Genomic DNA, 22,461 nt, shown 5'->3' with positions numbered 1-22,461 from the left:
GTCCACCCACCTCATCTGAATGTTTTCAGCATGCGACCCAGCTGACAGGCTCCATCCTCAACAGGGATGGCAAAACACAGCAAGTAGACCAGCAGGCAAGAAAGGGGCACCTAGGTTCTCTGATGTAGGACCTGAGACAACACTGATGGAGGTGGAAAGAAGGAAAGATGCCATGTTCCTGCAGGGAACTATGAGAACCTTAGGATACAGCCTGAGAAAGGAATGGACACAGCATCACATAGGTTGATTGCAGAAGTCTGGTCCTGAGGACCCCGCTACAGTGCTGGGAAAATGTCAATGACCTCAATGAACTCAGTGAATGCATCTTCTCATGGCACCTCCTACCTACAGTTCCACCAATATCTCACACTGTTCAATGCCAATCATTCACAGATCAGCAATCAGGACTCAAACCCAAAATTCAGATATTCCACGTCATCCTCACACACCTCCTTATGCTTCCAGCCGTACATCAAGCTCTTTCTGCTTCTAAATACCACTAACTATACAGCTATGGCAGACATATCACTCAAACACTATGCAAGAAAATCACTAGCCTTCTTCCTCCTGCCTTGTAGGATAAGGTCAGCATAAACACAGGAAGCAGCAGAGAACAGGTGGTGACAGGCACACCTACATCCCCTTAACCCGTTGGAAGGAATAGTGCTCTAAATCATGTTCTAAATCATTTATTCTCCTTCTCAAATCCCACCCCACTATCCTCCTCCATGAAGTAAAAGTCACAGCTGGTGTGACCATGGACCTCTTTCTTTCTACCCCACCCTCCCCTTCTTGACCCTAACTTTCTCCTTCTGCACTTCTTTGTTAGGTAGCTGGGAATTGCTGCCGATCCAGCCAGTGCACTCTCATAATGCAGAGTGAGAGCTAGATCAGAGCAGCTTCACTTGATCTGATCACCACCACCAGGTACTGGCAATGTGTGAACTTTCATGGCTAATATAGAAGTGGAATCCGTACCTGGTGAGTAATTGAACACAAGTGGGCTGCAGCCAAGCTAGGGAGAAAGGATAGCATGTGTGCCAGCTCATTGGTGATCGAGGTCGCACACAAGTTTTGCAGCAGTGGTGTGAAGTGAGCACTTCAATAGGGAAGCCTATAGGAGAACATTGATGATCATGCATCATCAATGCTTAGTACACTGGAAGGCCTGACACAGGCCTTGTTGCCATTGCCATGGAGCATGGAAGAGTTTGGCTCCAATTTGGCGGAGGGCTTCAAACACAACTTGGAGTTCATCCTCACCTGCATGGAAGTGATGACCAGCACCATTCAGGCACCTGCATCAATTTTGGTGGCGGGATGTCTCAGGTTTTATTGCAGGTCAAACAGAGACAACCCGATTTTTAAATGCTGCAGACTGAGGTCCTGACAAGCTCAGTTTGCTGTCATTGTGGCTGCGGATACCCAAAGGAAGGTGAGGGGCTGGGTTCTCCGTTCCTGAGATGATGTACTGACGCCGGGGCAGGATTCATGGACTTTCACAGCAGAAAAACTGGCGCTGAACCAGGACTGATTCAGCCACTGTGGAGGGGCTAGCACCAGGGCCACGTAGAACGCAATCGATTTCAATCAAAAACGGTGCAGGATTCGCCGGGCCAGGAGGATGACAAGCTGCAGCTGCATATGCACGTTACAATCCCCACACACACCCATCCCAGCCAACAAGGTGACACTGGATACGCTGGAGCGCGCCCATCCGGCTGATGGGTCAGCTGGGGCCAGAGTGTACCTAGGGGACTGCCCTGGGGAGGCACCTATATGACCCATGGCCCTAGGTTCACTGTGGGCTGTCAGTGGCAGCTGCTTGATTGCCTTTCCAGCTGTGGCAATGGTCCATCCACCCCGACCCCACAGCCCACCTCCTGGCCACTTGCACTACTCCTCCGACGCAGGCAGAAGCTCCCGAGCCAGCAGCACAACTGTCAGGAAACTATGACAATTTTGGACACTTTCCGTACCCCCTTTCTCTCCCTCAGCAGTCACGATGCCCGTTTCGTGACTTTTAAAAGCACAAGTGCACCGCGCCATCGGGAGCTCGGTCCATCTGAGGCGGGAAATCGCGGTGGGCCCTGAGAATACCAGGTCAGGTCCGCTAATGACATGCAAATGGTTTACTGCACGTGCATTCAGGACCGCATTAACGTCACTGTCGAGGAGAAATGCGATTTGCCGTCAAATCGGCGCCCGTCGCTATTTTGGCATCGGAACCTATTCCCCCGCCATTCGTGCATCCCGATTTTGCCGTCAGCCAAGGGAGAATCGGCCGAGGAGTTGCACACAATAATCCGCAAGTCTGTTCGCAAATAGAATAGGAGGATTGTGGAGGCTCTGCTCCAGAGGGAACACAAATATCTTATTGGAGCACAAATGTGTTGTTCTGCCCTGGATGCCAGTATTTGTTCTTCCACCCTGTCACTCTACCAGTGCTTTTGCTTTTGCCAGTCTTTCTGTCAGTCTGGACTGCTGCTGTCTGGCTGAAGTGGTGCAGTTTGAGGTGGTGCCCACAAGGCCCAGAGTTTCTCAAGGTCGACCTGCAAGACCATCTGCAGTCTCTCTCAATGAAGGTCAGCAATCTTTCATCAGCCCTGATGGAGCCTTTGGGATTGTGGTGATCTACCACAGTATATATATATATATATGTATTAGGGGATGTACGACAGTACCTATATTACAGGTTTACTGGTAAGTCCCTGCCGGCTGGCTCCGCCCACAGGGAGCAGTATAAATATTCATAAGTTCCCCTGAGCTGCCATTCTACAGCTGCAGCCGAAGGAACAACATCTCACGATAATAAAGCCTCTATTGTACCGATTCGAGTCTTTGTGTGCAATTGTTAGCGCATCAATTTATTACCGTGAGATTTTCCAACATCATGGAAACATCAGAATTAAACCCGATCGCCTGCTGCTGGATCCGCAGTCGCCGAACGCCAGGAAAGACTGTTTTCGAGGCCTACATCACCTCAGCGGACCCTACACCATCGGAGGCTCAGAAAAGTCAACTCCTATACTCAAGGTTGAGCTCCAGCGTGTTCCCGCTGATACAGGATGCGCCTAACTACGCCCGAGCCATGGAACTTCTCAAAGAGAATTACGTCCAGTCGACGAACACTCTGTTTGCGAGACATGTACTCGCCACTCGCGTCCAGCTACCGGGTGAGTCGATTGAGGACTTTTGGCGGGCCCTTATCCCTCAAGTACGGGACTGCGAGTACCAGGCCGTCTCGGCTATGGAACATTCAAATGTTCTCATGCGAGATGCCTTTGTGACGGGTATTGCATCGGACCCCATCTGGCAATGACTGCTGGAAGGGGTCACGCTCGATCTTGCGGCGGCAAAGATTTTAGCGCTCTCTATGACGGCCGCTTCCCGTAATGTGCAATCCTACCCTGCCCGACCCGCGGCCCACCCATCCTACCCCTCGTGGACCCTGCAAACGACCCCACGACTGGGGCCGCTCCCGTGCAGTATGCCTGCGCTGCTTGCCGCACCGCGCACCCTGGGGGCTCCGCTGCTACTTCTGCAGCCAGCAGAAGCACCCCCGCCAGCGCAGCCCAGCCCGCACCGCGACCTGTAAATCCTGTGGCAAGAAAGGCCACTTTGCAGCGGTGTGTCAGGCCCACGCAGTTGCCGCTATCGTGCCCGAACTCTCCCCCTCGCCTCAGCCAATCGCGCAATGGGCCCCGCCGTCCTCTGCTCCCGGGACCACGTGCGATCAGTGGGCGCCGCCATCTTTCACCACCCCCGCCATGTGCGCACCATGGGCGCTGCCATCTTCATCCTCCGACTCCACGTGTGAACATTGGGCGCCACCATCTTGTCCTGCACCCGCAACATGTGCTCCATGGTCGCTGCTATCTTGCCCCGCCCCCACAACGTGTGCTGTATGTGCCGCCATCTTCTTCCCCGCAGTACTTCAGACGCCGCCATTTTGTCCTCCCCTCGGGACTGGACCACGGGACCCGGGTCGCTGCCGCTACTCATCGGACTCTACGGACTCTTCGGACGATCGCCCACTACTTGCCTCCATGACGCTCGACCAATCCCGTCCTCGGAACCTGGCCACCGCTTCTATGACGGCGCTCGTCAACAGCCACGCGACCTCCTGCCTAATCGACTCCGGGAGCACAGACAGCTTCATCCATCTGGACACGGTTAGGCGCTGCCCCCTCGCGGTCCAGTCCGCCAACCAGCGGATCTCCCTGGCCTCCGGATACCACTCTGTCCCGATCCGGGGCTTCTGTCTGGTCAGACTCACCGTACAAGGCGTGGAATTCAGCCATTTCCGCCTGTACGTTCTCCCCAACCTCTGTGCGACACTTTTACTGGGCCTGGACTTCCAATGTAACCTCCAGAGCCTCACCCTCAAATTCGGCGGACCCCTACCCCCTCTCATCGTTTGCGGCCTCACGACCCTCAGGGTTGACCCTTCCTCCCTCTTTGCCAATCTGACTGCAGATTGCAGGCCCGTCGCCATCAGGAGCAGACGGTACAGCACCCAGGACAAGACCTTCATCAGGTTTTGTTTACATTAATGCCAGTGATGTTGGATAAAGCTGTTCTGAAATATTTTATGGTTAGTGGCTTTTACTTTGGGATTTTGGCCAAGAGGACATTGTTATGGTATGTAACAGATCGATTGATAATTGGGGAACTTCGGAGCTGTTGTGATATCAGAATCAGGAAAACTGAATTCTAAGCATATGCTCAGGAGCAGTTTGTCCAGAACAAAGGGGTTCCTGATGCTTTCTCCCCTTCTCCTCTACCTCCTCATCTTCTTCCTCCCTTTCCCTCCATTGAAATGGTATCTGCGTGTGTGGTGGCAAGGGCTGTGCCTTCATGACAGCAAGGTTATGTGGAATGCAGTCATTCTCCATAAACTTGAGGCAACTTCCAGTAACAAGCGAAGCACTCCCCCATTGAACAGTCTGTACAGCGGGAGATCTTGGCTTTCTCCAAGACATGCTCTCATTATAGGAATTATATCCAAGCACGGTGAAGTGACAGAGGGAAGACATTAGCCAAGTGTAGAGTGGGTTTCTGTTGTCACCCAGCAATCAGCGTCGTTCTTCATGGTGGGCCAATGATGGCAGGTATGGCTGACCGGCACAGGAAGAATATGCTGTGGTTGCTGTCAGATATTGGTTCGAGAGGATCTGATGGACATAGCTTCACACCAGCAGATTAGTAGCTTGCAGTTGTGAATTATCTCCCATTGACAAGTGGGGCCTACAGAGCCATGTGTATGCAGTTGACTGCATCATCTACCACTGGGATTTCTACCAGCTTGACAAACTATACGCTCTCTTCTCCTGTTTCTCTCTGGTCAGTGAGAAGACTTTATATACAGAGCCTCTGTCCCTGATACAGTCATGGTCAGTCAACTGGAAAATGTTGCTGATGTCACCTGTTCATGCTTGGGAGGATCCATTGGTGCAGAAGCAAAGGGCATTGATGACAATGATGGCCATTGGCAGCACCATCCTTGCCCTGCTCTGCAGCTGCAGGTTGGAATGTATGAGGTGGCACAGTTCAGTGAACACCATCTTGATGGAACGCAGATGTCTCAGACACTGCTCCTGGAGAGGTTGTTCCAAAACACCTTCTAGTAAGAGCCTTGAACCTCCTCTGTGCAGAGTTTCCACTCTCTGGTGCCTTTTCCCATTCTCAAATCATGCTGCAGCACAAGTTGCTCAGCATCATGGGCCCATTCCCAAAGTAGGTTTGCCCTGAGCAAGAAAATGAACTCTTCTGATCTCCTTGTTCAGATTTGTCATCATTCTTTAGTAATTCCAAAAAGTTTGCAAAACTTTTTCCAATAACACAGATAACTGCACTTTCACAAACTCTGCATCAGAAAAAGTATGGCAGGAGGACGTTATCTGGAAGTTGCATGCATAGGTTGACCATGTAAATAAGTGTGCGTGTGATTTAATACACATTCAGCTGGAAGTGATTAAGAGAAGGAATTGACAGAAATTGCATAGTCTATAATGGTAGATGGGGTGTCAAATGAGAATTAGATGCTGCAATCCGGCCACTCTGTACACTCCTGCATGCATGCCTCCACGAACACCCTGCCAGACAAGATGTGCTATCTGGCCACCAGAAATAGGCAGAAGCATTTTTTGAGTTTGGGGTAGCCGTTACGACAGCATCAGCTGCACGATAGGGAGCCCAATTTCTTGGTCATAGAATCTGAAGCACAAAGACTAGTCAGTCAACTTAACTGACCTGTGTCAGTGACAATGTTCAGCAGAAGACTCGTCCATTTTACTTCACCTAACACCATCATATTATCCTCTATTCCTTTTGCCCTCCTGTATTTAATTGTTTCCCCTTTCGTGCATCTACGCTATTTGCCTCAACTAGTCATTAATTACACATTCATAAACACTCTTTGGGTAAAGATGTTTTAGGTAAAGGGCAGCATGGTAACACAGTGGTTATCACTGTTGCTTCACAGCACCAGTGACCCAGGTTCGATTCCCGGCTTGGGTCACTGTCTGTGCGGAATATGGATGTTCTCCCCGTGTCTGCGTGAGTGTTCCGGTTTCCTCCCACAGTCCCGAAAGGCTTGTTAGGTGAACTGGACATCCTGAATTTTCCCTCCGCGTATCCGAACAGGTGCCGTAGTGTGGCGACTAGAGGATTTTCACAGTAACTTCATTGCAGTGTTAATGTAAGCCATCTTGTGATACTAATAAAGATTATTATTATTTCTCTGAATTCTCCATTGTATTTGTCTATCTTTTATGACCTTTTATGGCAGCCCAATAGCACAGCGGTTAGCACTACTGCCTCACAGCAGCATGGACCCGGGTTCAAATCCAGCCTTGGGTGACAGTCTGCATGAAATTCACATGTTCTCCCCGTGTCTACGAGGGATTCCATCGGTTGGCCCAGTTTCTTCCTGCAGTCCAAGATGTGTAGGTTAGGTGGATTGGTCATGATCAATGTGCAGGATTATGGGGATAGAGAGGGAAAGGGAACCTAAATAGAGTGCTCTTTCAACCTTTGGTGCTTTGTAAGAGAAAAAGAGTTTCAACCTGTTCAATATTTCCTGAAACATACACCCTCTCAGCTCTGGTATCAACCTTGTCAATCTTTTTTGTACATTTCCAGTCCCTTCACTTCCCTTTTGGAATCCAGAAGGCACAGCACTCTAAGAGTGATCTAGACAAGTTGAATATAACTACCCTTTTTCCAGTTCAATTGCACGCGAAAAAAAAGCAGCTTTGTCAGTCTTTATTAGCCTTTCACTACTTTTGGTGATGTGTTTTTCTCTACTTCTAGTTCCCTCTGCTCTTCTACCCCATGTAGAGTCTTATTATCCAAACCGTAAATGACCTTCTTATACTTCTGCTCAAAATGCATCAACTCATATTTCTCCATGCTGAAATTAATTCTCTAATCACAATCCCATTCTGTTTATTAATGTCCACTCCTTTGATAGCTCAGCTGGTATAGCAGAGGACTGTAGATGATTAAAACTGATATCCTTAGGTCGCTAGTTCAATTCCGACTCGAAGGAAGCCCCTCTTTCTTTAGGGCAGCACGGTAGCATTGTGGATAGCACAATTGCTTCACAGCTCCAGGGTCCCAGGTTCGATTCCGGCTTGGGTCACTGTGCGGAGTCTGCACATCCTCCCCGTGTGTGCGTGGGTTTCCTCCGGATGCTCCGATTTCCTCCCACAGTCCAAAGATGTGCAGGTTAGGTGGATTGGCCATGATAAATTGCCCTCAGTGACCAAAATTGTCCTTAGTATTGGGTGGGGTAACTGGGTTATGGGGATAGGGTGTAGGTGTTGACCTTGGGTAGGGTGCTCTTTCCAAGAGCCGGTGCAGACTCAATGGGCCGAATGGCCTCCTTCTGCACTGTAAATTCTATGAAATATAAATTACATTAGTAATCACAAGTTTTTTTATTCTGGCTGAATAACAGAAAGCACAGACTACTATTATTTAGGCAAAATTATTTACGACATTTGCAGCTGTGGATTATGACAACTAAAATGTAACTGTTTTTTTATGCAAAAGAAAGTTTTAAATAATTTACTTCCTCCTTTTATTGTTGTTCTGAAAAATATATAGTTTGTTGTTTGTTCGACATTACTGAATCAGATTATATCATAAACCATAAGTGACAATAATATAAAGTAATTTTAAACCTATCTCTTTGGCAAACACTTTATGACACACAGAAATATAACACTTTCATAACATTTTTTAAAATATATTTTATAGAACGTGAGTGCCACTGGCAAGGCTGGTATATGTTGACCACTCCAATTGCCCTTGAGTAGGTAGTGGTTGTTGTATGTTGGTTAGTCTAGCTTTGGAATGGTTACTGAGACTTTAGTATGTTCAAATAACAACTGGTTTATTTTATGTACACATATTTCAAAGCAATTCTACAGTGGGATGAGTGATCAGTCTCATTCTCATGCTCTTTCTGATTTGATTTATTTTCACTGTGCATTCATTGAGAGTGAATGGACTTCCTCCCTCCTGGAAGTCTTCCTGAAAAATGTTGGATTATCAATCTCTGTGAAGAGTGTCAAAAAATCAGCACTGATATCACACTTTGATCTTCATTGCAATGAGGTAGTTTCAAGTCTTCATTTCTGAAGTCACTTTTGCGTTCTTGTTGATTGACTTCTTCCACTTTCCTGATAAGATTAAGGTCTATACAAGCTCTTCTACCTAAAAGAGAGAATTCCTGATTCTGTAGAACATACAGGGCGAAATTCTCCCAAAACGGGAGAAATCGTCAAACTGCCGTAAAACCCGGGCGGGTTTTACGGCATCGCGCCCCTTCCCGACGGGGGACCGATTCTGGTCCCCCGTCGGGGCTAGCAGCCCGACGTCGGAGGCCCCGACAAGTCGGGCTTAACGAAAATCGTTAAGCCCGCTTGTCGGACTTAGCGCCGGCTGACGCGTCATATGACGTCAGCCGCGCATGCGCAGGTGGGAAGACTCCACCCGCGCATGCGCGGGTGACGTCATTGCGTTTTTGCGCGAAACCCGCGCATGCGCGGTCCGGGTTGCCCCTCAGCCGTCCCGCGTATTGATACTGCGGGGCGGCGGAAGGACAAATAGTGCGCGGGCATCGGGCCCGCTGCCCGCGATCGGTGGGCACCGATCGCGGGCCCATGGCACCCTTGGCACGGCCGTGGTACTGCCGTGCCAATCGGTGCCATGGTTATTTTTTTCCAGGTGGTCACGACGTTTTTACGAATGGCAGGACCAGGTGTGTTTGCCGTTCGTAAAAAGGTCGTAAAGGGCTGGGACTTCGGCCCTTCTAACAGCTGTGAATCGCTGCGGCCGTAAAAAAACGGCGGCAGCGATTCGTGTCGGGATTTCGGCGGGGGGGGGGGGGAGAATAGCGGGAGGGCGTCAAAAAAGTCGGGAAGGCCCTCCCGCTATTCTCCCACCCGTCGTGGGGGGGGGAGAATTTCGCCCACAATGTTTCCAATATCTAATTTCCCTTGGACTGGAGTGCTACCTGTAACTTTCCCTTCACATTTCATTCGATCCCTCCTGGACTACATAGCTGGGTTTTCGTTGGCTACAGGCAATGCTTTGCTAACTATAGTTCATTGTCTGGTAAAACATTACACTTGCTCTAGTATCTAGTTTAAACGTGGTGATATGTCCGTTGACATATATATCTATGTTCCACAGTGCATATTGGGGGTGATCTCACCCAGCAAATATTTTTGTTCCTCTTCTGGTGGAAATTCTTCTACTTCATTAATAACCATATTCCTGAAGACCTTTCCTTTGAAACCAATGAAGTGAGTGGGTTTACTCTGCCACATCTTCCTGAAGTGGCCAATTCTTCTGCAGCGAAAGCATACTGCAATGTTTGTAGGATACCCTTCATGTCTGTGGGTCTTTTTGGTGCGGCAGTGCTGGTCGGGTTTTATGGCGTCTTGTACTTCCCCTCCAAATTGTATGTTCTTTTCTGATGCCTCTTCTATGTTCCATGGTCACTGGAGCTATCCTGAGCTAAGATTATTTGTCACCTCTCAGTACAGCATAGTAGCACAGTGATTACCACTGCTGCTTCACAGTGCCAGGGTCCCAGGTTCGATTCCTGTCTGTCTGTCCGGACTCTCCACGTTCTACCCGTGTCTGTGTGGGTTTCCTCTGGGTGCTCCGGTTTCACCCCCCCACGTCCTGAAAGACGTACTTGTCAGGTGAATTGGACATTCTGAATTCTCCCTCCGTGTACCTGAACATGTGCTAGTGTGTGGTGACTAGGGGATTTTCACAGTAACTTCATTGCAGTGTCCTACTTGTGACAATAAATATTTTTATTATATGTAAGCCTATTTATGACAATAATAAAGATTATTATAAAGATTATTATTGCTCTGCTTATGAACCTCTGTCTTATCAGCTGTGTTGTTTTTTCAAAGGTGAGGTCTACCTTACATTGCAGTAAGTCTGATAGGGATTCATCGGTAACCAACTATCTTCAATATTTTACTAATTTGTTTTTAGATCTCCATACTCAAATCCTTCAATCAGACTGCTGTTGTGAGACTTCTAACTTCAATCAGACTGTGAAGAGTACGCATAAAAGCATCTACTGGTTCACCTGGATTCAGGATAATTTTGTGAATTTGGGCTTTCCAGAATCTCATTGCTCCTCAGACTGAAATAGCTGACAAAAACTTTTAAGACTTCCTCAAATGTAACGGATATCTCATTGATGTCCTCTTTCACAATAGCATCTTCTACTGTTCCGATTGAGTAAAGTAATGTGTTCAGCTGTTCTGCTTCAGACTTGCTGTCCAATTGTTAAGCAATTCGGACCCTCAAGAATCTTTTTCTCTAAAGTATCCAGTTTTGAGTTTGATTTGGTCCTTCCACATGTCAAAACCTCTCAGGTAGCATACGTTTAGGATCCAAGGCTTTCCAAGCTTTGACAAAGAGTCATTGGACTCGAAACGTTAGCTCTTTTCTCTGCTACAGATGCTGCCAGACCTACTGAAATTTTCCAGCATTTTCTTTTTGATTTCAGATTCCAGCATCCGCAGTAATTATCTTTTTTCTAAGCTTTTAGTTGGCTTAATCAAAGTTTAAAATTTCCCTTCCAGTATTAGAAGCTTTGTGCTGTGTCATGGTGGCCACATGTAACAGCACTGCCCTTAGAACCAGACTGGGTTTACCATAACCTGCCCCTGTTTTTAAAAATTAATTTACAGAATGTGGGTGTCATTGGTTAGGTCAACATTTATTGCTCATCCCTGGTTGTCATTGAGAAAGGGGTGGTGAGCTGCCTTCTTGAACCGCTGGAGTCCCTGATGTCAAGGGACATCAACAGTGCTGTTAGGGAAGGCGTTCCACAATTTTGACCCAGCAACAATGAAGGAATGCCAATATATTCCCAAGTCAGGGTGGTGAGTGATTTGGAGGGGAACCTCCAGGTGGTGGTGTTACCAGGACTCTGCTGTCCTTATCCTCTCCTCTAGATGGTAGTGGTCATGGAAGCTGCCGCCGAAGGAGCCTTCATAATTTCTTGCAGTGCATCTTGTAGGTAGTAAACACTGCTGGTACAGTTCATCAGGAGCGGGGAGAGGGAGTGTATGTGGAACGGGTGCCAATCAAGCCAGCTGCTTTGTCTTAGATGTTGTTGAGCTTCTGAAGTCTTGTTGGAGATGTGCTCATTCAGACAAGTGGAGAGTATTCCATTACACATCTGACTTGTAGATGGTGGACAGGCTTTGGGGGAGTCAGTGAGTGAGTTACTTGCCGCAGTTTTCTTAACCTCTGACCTGCTTGTGTGAAAAAATGTTTCTTCAAATTCCTTCTAAATCTCCTATCCTTATCTGAAATTTATGCCCCCTGGCTATTCACCTCTCTACTAATGTGAAAGACCCTCCTTACTATGGCTGGCATTGCCTGGCACATGTGTAGCACAAATGTTACATGCCACTTGTCAGCCCAACCCTGGATATTATCTAGATGTTGCTGCTCTTGTAGCAACAGTATTTATCTGCTTAATGCAGTTGTTTCTGGCCAATGGTAACTCCAAGGATAGTGGTAGATTCAGCAATGTATTTCATAGAGTCATAGGGCGCGATTCTCCCAAAACGGGAGAAATCGTAAGGCTGGCGTCAAACCCGGGCGGGTTTGACGCCAGCGCGCCCCTTCCCGACCGGGAACCGATTCTGGTCCCCGGTCGGGGCTAGCAGCCCGACGCCGCAAGCTCCGGCATCACGGGCTTAACGAATTTCGTTAAGCCCGCTTGCCAGAGTTAGCGCCGGCTGACGCGTCATATGACGTCAGCCGCGCATGCGCGGATTGGAAGACTCCAACCCGCGCATGCGCGGATGACGTCATCGCGTATTTGCGCGAAACCCGCGCATGCGCGGGCCGGGATGCCCCTCAGCTGCCCCGCGAATGGATACTGTGGGGCGGCGGAAGGACAAATAGTGCGCGGGCATCGGGCCCGCTGCCCGCGATCAGTGCCCACCGATCGCGGGCCCATGGCACCCTTGGCACGGCCGTGGTACTGCCGTGCCAATCGGTGCCATGGTTATAAAAAGCAAGTTGTTCCCGCCGTTTTTACGAACGGCCAGACCAGGTCTGTTTGCCGTTCGTAAAAACAGCGTAAAGGGCTGGGACTTCGGCCCATCGAACAGCTGTGAATCGCTGCCGGCCGTAAAAAAACGGCGGCAGCGATTCGTGTCGGGAGTTGGGCGGGGGGGGGGGGGGAGAATAGCGGGAGGGCGGGAAAAATGTCGGGAAGGCCCTCCCGCTATTCTCCGACCCGTTGTAGGGGTCGGAGAATTTCGCCCATAGAGTTCAGAAAGAGGCCTTTCGGCCCATAATGTCTGCACCAGCCATCAAGCACCTATCTATCCTAATCCTATTTTCCAACATTTAGTCCATATACTTGGATGCTACAGCATTTCAAGTGCTCCTCTAAATGCTTCTTAAATGTTATGAGGGTTCCTGCCTCCACATTTCTTTCAGGCAGTGAGTTATAAATCCCCACCACCCCCTGGGTGAAAAAATGTTTCTTCAAATCCCCTCTAAATCTCCTATCCTAAAATCTATACCCCTGGTTATTCACCCCTCTACTAAAGTGAAAGATCCTCCTAACTATAAAAAGAACAAAGATGCAGCACAGGAACTGGCCCTTCGGCCCTCCAAGCCTGTACCGGTCATGATACCAACCTTTGCCAAAATCCTCAGCACTTCCTTATGCCATATCCTTCTATACCCATCCTATCCATGTGTTTGTCAAGATGCCTTTTGAAAGCCATTAGTGTATCTGCTTCCACAACCTCCCCTGGCAACGCGTTCCAGGCACTCACCACCCTCTGCATAAAAAACCTGCCTCGCACATCTCCTCTAAACTTTGCCCACGGATCTTAAACTTATGTCCCTTGGTGACTGACCCCTCCACCCTGGGAAAGAGTGCCTGCCCATCCACTCTATCCATGCCCCTCATAATCTTGTAGACATCTATCAGGTCACCCTTGTGCCATATCCCTCTATGCCCATCCTATCTATGTGTTCGTCAAGACGTCTTTTGAAAGCCAGTAATGTATCTGCTTCCACAACCTCCTCTGGCAACGTGTTCCTGATATGTCCCTAATAATTTTGTAGATCTCAATTGGGCCCTCCCTCAGCCTTCTCTGCTTGAAGGAAAACAACACACCATAATCAGCTTCTTTTTATAGCTGAAACACTCCAGCCCAGGCAACACCCTGATGAATCTCCTCTGCACCCTCTCTTCCCATAGCGTGGTGACTAGACTGCAGACAATACTCCAGCTGTGGCCCAACAAATGTCCAGTACAGCTCCATCATAACATCATGCAAAGGGGCGATGGTTACATTCTCTTTTGCTGGAGATGGTCATGTAGCACAAATTTTACTTACCACTTGTCAGCCCAAGCCTGGATATTATCTAGATATTGCTGCATTTGGACATAGGCTGTTACAATATCTGAGGAGTTGCAAATGGTGCTGAACATTGGGTGGTCATCAGCGAACCTCTGACCTTATTTCATTTCATTATCACGGTAGGAAGATCATTAATGAAGCAACTAAAGATGGTTGGGTCAAGGATACTAACCACAGAACACCTGTAGTGATGGCCTGCAACTGAGATGACTGAGCTCTAACCACTACAACCATCTTCCTTTTTGCCAGATATGACTCCAACCAGTGTAGAGGTTTCCCCCTGATTCCCATTGACTCCAGTTTTGTTTGGGATCCTTGATGCCACACTCGGTCACTTTTTAAAATTTATTCATGGGATGTGGGCTTCGCAGGCTATGCCAGCAGTTATTGCCCATCCCTAATTGCTCTTGAAGGGGCAGTTAAGAGTCAACCATCTTGCTATGGATCTGGATACACATGTAGGCTAAGGCCAGACCAGGTAAGGATGGCAGACTTCCTTCCCTTTCGGAAATTAGTGAACCAGATGGGTTTTACGACAATCATAGAACATAGAACAGTACAGCACAGAACAGGCCCTTCGGCCCTCGATGTTGTGCCGAGCCATGATCACCCTACTCAAACCCACGTATCCACCCGATACCCGTAACCCAACAACCCCCCACCCCCCCCCCCCCTTAACCTTACTTTTTAGGACACTACGGGCAATTTAGCATGGTCAATCCACCTAACCCGCACATCTTTGGACTGTGGGAGGAAACCGGAGCACCCGGAGGAAACCCACGCTGACACGGGGAGGACGTGCAGACTCCGCACAGACAGTGACCCAGCCGGGAATCGAACCTGGGACCCTGGAGCTGTGAAGCATTTATGCTAACCACCATGCTACCGTGCTGCCCTTACAGTGGTTTTATGGTCATCATCAGACTTTTAATTCCAGATCTTTATTGAATTCAAATTTTGCCATCTGCAATGGCAAAATCTCAATTGGGCCCTCCCTCAGCCTTCTCTGCTTAAAGGAAAACAACCACAGCATAATCAGCCACTCTTTATCGCTGAAACACTCCAGTCCAGGAACACCCTTAGGGCAGCACGGTAGCATAGTGGTTAGCACTGTGGCTTCACAGCGCCAAGGTCCTAGGTTTGATTCCCTGCTGGGTCACTGTCTGTGCGGAGTCTGCATATTCTCCCTGTGTCCGCGTGGGTTTCCTCCGGGTGCTCCGGTTTCCTCCCACAGTCCAAAGACGTGCAGGTTAGGTGGCTTGGCCATGCTAAATTGCCCTTAGTGATCAAAAAGGTTAGGAGGGGTTATTGAATTAAGGGGATAGGGTTGAAGTAAGGGCTTAAGTGGGTTGGTGCAGACTCGATGGGCCAAATTGCCTCCTTCTGCACTGTATGTTCTATGTTCAATGGTATGATTTGAACCTGGGTCCCCAGAGCATTTTTCTGGGTCTCTGGTTGACTAGTCCAGTGACAATAGCACTATGCCACCACCTCCCCATAATGCTGCCTTGATATCAAGGGCAGTCACTCTCATCTCACCACTAGAAATTAGCTCTTTTGTCCATGTTTGAACCAAGGCTGTAATGCTGGGGATCTGGTTTTCCAAAATGTTTTGGGGCCCATCGTCATTATATGTTGTATGTTGGTTAGTTGAACTTCAGAATGATTATTGAGGTGTTGGTATGTTTAAACAACTAGTTTACTTAATATGACTGAACTGTGTACAGCCATCCATGACTAGGTGTTGCATTGCTGAAGCCATGAACATTCTCTCTCTTCTCCCCTCTTACATCATCATGATGGGAAGTGCTATTTACACAGTCACACACATTAACTCTTATAAACTCTAATACTGCAGTAGTGAGCTGCTTTCTTGAACCACTACTGTTCAGGTATAGATACACTCAGAGAGCTGTTTGGAAGGGAGTTCCAAGATTTTGACCCAGTGACACTGAGCGAATATCCGGTGTTCGCCATTGGATTGGATTGGATTTGTTTACAGTCAGTGTACCGAGGTACAGTGAAAAGTATTGTTCTGCGTAAAGTTCAGACATATCATTCTGTACATGAAAAGAAAATACATAGGGCAAACATAAAATCCACACTATTGAATCATTGAGATTGATGATGGCAGTGTTCATAGAATACCTACAGTGCAGAAGGAGGCCATCCGGCCCATCGAGTCTGCATCGACCCTCTGAAGAGAGCACTCCCTTCAAGCCCACTCCCCCGCCCTAATCCAATATCCCCTTAACCCAACCTACACATCTTTTAGACACTAAGGGACAATTTAGCATAGCCAATTCCCCTAACCTGCACATCTTTGGACTGTGGGAGGGACACAGGAGCACCCAGAGGAAACCCTGCAGACACGGGGAGAAAGTGCAAACTTCACACAGTCACCCAAGGCCAAAGTTGAACCCGGGTCCCGGTGCTGTGAGGCAGCAATGCTAACCACTGTGCCATCGTGCCACTCATGTTATAGTAGATAGCATTGTGCACTCAGCTCCCATGATTTGAATACAACAACTTCCATCCATATAGGACTTTCAACTCATTGTAAGGTGCAGGGTGACTTAATTTGACGGAATGAGAAATTTTGATTTCCTAACAGTGGGTTAAGATGTTTGCGGTGTGTTGAAAATTACAACGGCCTGTGGCGGATTCATATTTTAAACATTCAATGAATACTCATTAATCTGAAAAAATGTTCAGTAAAAAACCTACCCTTGGGATAAAGTCACATGAGAATCTATGGCATGGCACTTAGTTCACGATCGTTTAAAGGTAGTGTGCTCTGTCAGCTTTGTGCTCTTGTGTGTGGATCAGCTGTTTCTCTTGTTTAACTCTCAGGCACAATGGAGGGGAGTAGGAGGGATCAGTCAGAGGTGAGGGGGTTTGTGGAGTAGGGTATGGGGCATGGAGGAGTGAAATGAGTCAGGATTGGTGCCCTATTTATGGTGGGGGTTGGTGGGGGGCACCAGTCAGTGAAGGTAAAAAGTGAGGCGCTGAAAGGTCAGTGCCAATTCTGACCAAATGTGGGTCCACTCAGGGTGCATGCTGGCAAAGTCCTCACAGGGCTTTGAGTTTACCTACTTACATTTTAATTATTCCAACGAAGAATGTCTGAGTCAATTGCCTTTACAATGTGTAGAAGGGAGGGCCAACTGAGCCTGCAGGTTCAGCCACGTCCCACTGAGTGGCGACTGCAACACTGCAGAATAACATGAATATTTTATAAAGAGTGAAGAAGAAAAACATTGTGGAAATGTTCCTAACTCCCCTGTAATCATTGATGCATGCCAACCATGAGATGTGTCAGTACATTTAGCTCTTTCACTAAGATAGTCTCAATAAATAACAATGATGTCAACATGAATACAGTGAAACGGGCTGCATGGTGGCGCAGTGGTTAGCACTGTTGCCTCACGGTGCTGAGGATCCAGGCCACTGACTGTGTGGAGTTTGCACATTCTCCCCGCGTCTGTGTGGGTCCCACCTCCACAACCAAAAAAGATGTGCAGAGTAGTTGAATCAGCCACGCTAAGTTTCCCCTTAATTGGAAAAAAGATTATTTGGTACACTAAATTTTAAAAAAAACAGTGAAACAAATGTCATGTGAAATATTTTCAAGTGAAATTGAACTTTGAATAACACCCGTGCTCTCAATAAGACTTATGTTGATACCAATGTATTTGGGTAGAAGTTGTGGCCATAGTGCAGTGCCCCACTGTTTGACCAGGAGGCAATGTAACAGTAGTTGCAACATTGTCAGTTGAAGGTGGGTTTCACCAAAGAAAAGCTTTCCCTGTTGCTAAATCAAATATTTTTCATGCATTTCGCTGGTACTTATATTTATTATAATCACATGGGAAAAGGCAAGAAGAGAAAAAGTGGAAATGGTGCTTAGTTCTGGCTATGACTTCGGGAATGACATGCTGTTGACAAGCTCCTGGCCATAGTGTCACAACGGTACAGAAGGAGGCCATTTGTCTCACTGAATCTATTGCTGCTCTCTTCCTTTGTGCTAGGTATGACTTCAACAAGTGGACAGTTTTCCCCCGATTCCCACTGACTTCAGTTTTGCTGGGGCTATTTAATGCTACACTCGTTCAAATGCTCCTTGATGATAAGGGCGCCCACTCTTAGCTTAGAACATAGAACATACAGTGCGGAAGGAGGCCATTCGGCCCATTGAGTCTGCACCAACCCACTTAAGCCCTCACTTCCACTCTAGCCCCGTAACCCCTCCTATCCTTTAGACACTAAGGGCAATTGAGCATTGCCAATCCACCTAACCTGCACGTCTTTGGACTGTGGGAGGAAACCGGAGCACCCAGAGGAAACCCACACAGACACGGGGAGAACGTGCAGACTCCGCACAGACACTAACCCAGTGGGAAATTGAACCTGGGACCCTGGTGCTGTGAAGCCACAGTGCTAGCCACTTGTGCTACCGTGCTGCCCTATCTCTTGAGTTCTGCTCTTTTGTCCATGTTGTATTCCTGAGAGAGGACAGCAGTTTCATCCTTCAAAGAGGCACGGTGACTCCTTCAGGATGGCACCTCACCAATTCTATTAATCTGTTCAAGTACTGATTGCTGCAGTGCTGTGACACTCTGCAAATCCCTTTGATAACTGATATCTACAGCCATGATGGTAGCAATCTGAGCTTATGTGGTAAGAAGACGAACTTGTACAACAACAGTCAGCGTTTTCATGGCATCAGTCTGAGCTCTGACTGTAGCACCCAGACATTCAATGACTTCTGCATATTCTACAACGGAAGCTGTGACTTCAACCATCAGTTGTATACCAATAGAGTTGACCGCCACTTGCAAACTGGAAAGGATAAGCTCCAAGTTCTCTCCCAAGTTGGTGCTGAACTCCGTCACATCCCTTTATTGTCGGTTTTTTTGACTGTCCTGCTAAAGCACTAAGCACTACATCAGATTTTTTTTGGATCCTGTCCCATCAAATTCCTAATTTCAGCACTCTACAGGAGAATACCTCTGCAACCTCATACTTTCATAAGCTGGAAGCTGTGCTACCCTCAGAATCCACCTCCGACCTATACGAAGGCACATAGAGTGTATCCATCTGCTGGTGAATACAAGTGTGAGATCCAGTGATAGTGTTTCTTCCTATTCATTGTTCTCTTGATCTTCTGCCTCTTTCTCTTCTACAATTTCTTGATCAGATTGAAGTTCTTAGATGCCTGAAAAGGGAGAGGTGCAAGGCTAGGATTGTGGGGAGGGGAGGCAGGGAATTCAAGAGATGAATCCTGAGACAGTCTATCTGCAACCTGTACATTGGATGAGAAGTGGAGTGTGCGAAGAAGGTGGTGTCAGCATACAGTCATTTCCAATGGTTTCAGCCCAGTCATTGGCATAGCTGGGGCCATGGCATCTCCAATAATGGTGAGCACCATTTCTTTCATAGTGGTAATGTCATGCATCCATGACTGGCCTGTCAATCAGGTGCCGTTTCCTCTTGTTGCATGACACGTTGTCTTATATGATGGAGGGAAATGTATCAGTCAGTGTGGTTCAATCAGTTGGGGTGATGTCTCTACCATGATTGAATAGTTTGTGCAGACTGTGAGATGCGGGTGTGAGACTTGCAGCACTGCTAAATGTATGAGAGTGACATGGTGAATTGAACAATTTCTGAGGCTAGTGGTTCAGTTCGTAAGATATAGCATTGAAGATGATAACATCCACTGATCTTAACCTCTCATGCAAGATCGTTGAGCTTCCTGCGACACTGCATCCAGGACCTCAGGGCTAGCCTCCTGACATTAATCGCCATAGCCACCTGGTCCCACTGCCTTTGGAAGTTTTTCTCGTGGACCTCCTCCTCATCACCACATTCTGCACCAAAGTATCCAGGAGAATCTTGGAGCCTGCACTCTCTCTTACTTTGCTGTTCTTTATCTTTCCCAGAACAGAATCATTTGTAATGAAAAATGAAATGAAAATCGCTTATTGTCACAAGTAGGCTTCAAATGAAGTTACTGTGAAAAGCCCCTAGTTGCCACATTCTGCCGCCTGTTCGGGGAGGCTGGTACGCGAATTGAACCGTTCTGCTGACCTGCCTTGGTCTACTCGTAGCATGTCGTCCAGCATCTACCCCTCCACAGTACTCTTCCACTTTCAAAGATGAAAGCTAGTTTAAGTAGTGGAGGCTGACTTTAACTCATGCTAGCCTCTCATGATTTTGCAGCTTCTGTTCAGGCATGCAGCCACAGAACAACATGTTCAACACTACGATTGGAGCATAACTTGGCCCATTTTCAGGCCCTGTCCAATTTTGTGGCCAGATTACCTCACGTATTCTCTGACAGATCCTTCACGAGTGCCTTTAAGTTATGGTACTATTGCAAGATTGTCTATAATTTGCCATTATTGGTGAGATCTTCTGTTTGTTATGGGAAATTGCCTCCTGTCAGCTCCTTAAGTTTGTTTTAAATGAATGCTATAGCTTAGTGTTTTTTCCCCCTGATAACAGTGAAGTGTTACTTTATATTGCTGAATTATCATTTTGATCTTGTCATCAGTGAGATTACCACTCAAGGACTGCTTTTTATGGAACTATAATTGTAATAGTGTTCAGAAGCTTTGAAGGGCTGATTTTCATCTTGGTGCTGCTCGAAGGCTCGAGTTCCCATGGAAACAGGCGGGGCCTAATTAAAATACTCAAATGCAATCAACTGGCATTGTTAAGATTTCAAACGCCATTGTTGTGCCAATCAGCACTGCTGTCACTACTTCCTCAATCTCTCGACATACCCATGGGTGTTTCAGCTCAGGAGGGGGCCATTATTTTTTCCATTTAAAGGGATACAGACCTCCTCTGCCTTAAAACACTGGAAAGGACTGGAAAACATTTTCAGGCACCTTATGGTATTTTTTTGCTGCTCAGGTGATTTTAAAGTGCTGATAGTGGCTGCAGGCCGTTTAGAAAACTTAAAGCGATGTTGGCAAATGTCATGGTCAGGGAGGAGAGATTAGTCTGTAATGTGTGTGGTTTGGTTTTGAAAGGGTAGAAGCATTTTTCTGAACCCCAGTTAGCATGCTGTCAGTTTTAAAGTGACAGCAGCATGGGTTTAAATTAAATGGATTTTTTATTCACTCTCTTACCCCGCCCCAAAAGATCTAAATACTACTTTAGTCACATACTTCACACTCGAAAAAGATACTTTTGACAGTAGTGTATTTCTACAAGTATTCAATCAAAAGAACAGTTTATGTGTCTTTGAGAGTTCAGTGAAGAAGGAAGCTTTTTCCAACCCTGGAATTATAGTTCAGGGGGCAGCACGGTGGCACAGTGGGTTAGCCCTGTTGCCTCACGGTGCCGAGGTCCCACGTTCGTTCCCGGCTCTGGGTCACTGTCCGTGTGGAGTTTGCACATTCTCCCCGTGTCTGCGTGGGTTTCGACCCCACAACCCAAAAATGTGCAGGGTAGGTGGATTGGCCACGTTAAATTGGCCCTTAATTGGAAAACAATTAATTGGATACACTAAATTTATATTAAAAAAAAGAATTATAATTCAGGTAATTTCAGGTAGCTGGGATCAGATATTTCGATTATTGCGGGGTTCCTTCAAAGAAATTACTGTGTAGCAGATCGTGAAGTGAGTCATTCATGGCTGTTTCTTCAGGAGGTCCAATTTCCTTGCAAGGAACATAAGAATCAGGAATCAGGCTGGGAGGCTTTTAAAGAAACTCTAGATTCTTAAAAGCCAACGGTGGCACCACCATTCTCCGCATTTGTATTTTTGGTGTTAGTCTGCAAACTGTCCCCTGGATCTCTTCTGAATTTGGGATGAAACGGTTTCAGTAACAAAGAGACTGGTTTCAGTCACATAATCAACAGGCATTGATGTGCAATACAAGGTAGATCATAGTTTGTACGTATCTGAGAACAGTTTCAGTCACATGGTCAAAAGGCATTGATCATTGATATGCACTAGAAAATAAATGGTGGTGGTTCCGGTGGAGGCCATGGAGTGAGCTGTCACACATTTGATAGCTCCCACTCTTGGTAGTATTTTTAAGTCTTTTCCCTGTCTGAAGGGTGACATTTTTGGATGGAAAGAGGTATAGGAGTGCCAGAAGGTGTAACGCCTCTGGTGTGGCTGGTGGATGGATCCATGAACTAGGAGTGGGTCGAGATAAAGTGTGTTGTTGGAGTAGCAGGGTCTTCAAGGTGTGCCACAGGTTTAGATGGCTGAGGGAAAAGGGCTTCTCTGCCCGCCCTGTGATCAATGGAGCAGCTGGTGGACTCGGCACATCACCATCACTAGAAGTCCCAAAGTCATTCTTTAAGAAGGTTAATGCGTTGATATCGGGTTTGTATGGGCGGGGAAGACCGCGGGAGTCAAAAGGGTTTATTTGGAGCTGGGTGAAGAGGGTGGTGGGTTGGCGTTGCCGAATATAATGAATAACACTGGGTGGCAAACTTTGCTATAGTCAGGAAATTGGTAGTGGGGGAGGTGTCGGTTTGG

Source organism: Scyliorhinus canicula, chromosome 1, assembly GCF_902713615.1.
Source record: "Scyliorhinus canicula chromosome 1, sScyCan1.1, whole genome shotgun sequence".
In the NCBI taxonomy this organism is placed as follows: Eukaryota; Metazoa; Chordata; class Chondrichthyes; order Carcharhiniformes; family Scyliorhinidae; genus Scyliorhinus; species Scyliorhinus canicula.
The sequence above is the reverse complement of the archived record's forward strand: the minus strand, read 5'-3'. Positions refer to the sequence as shown.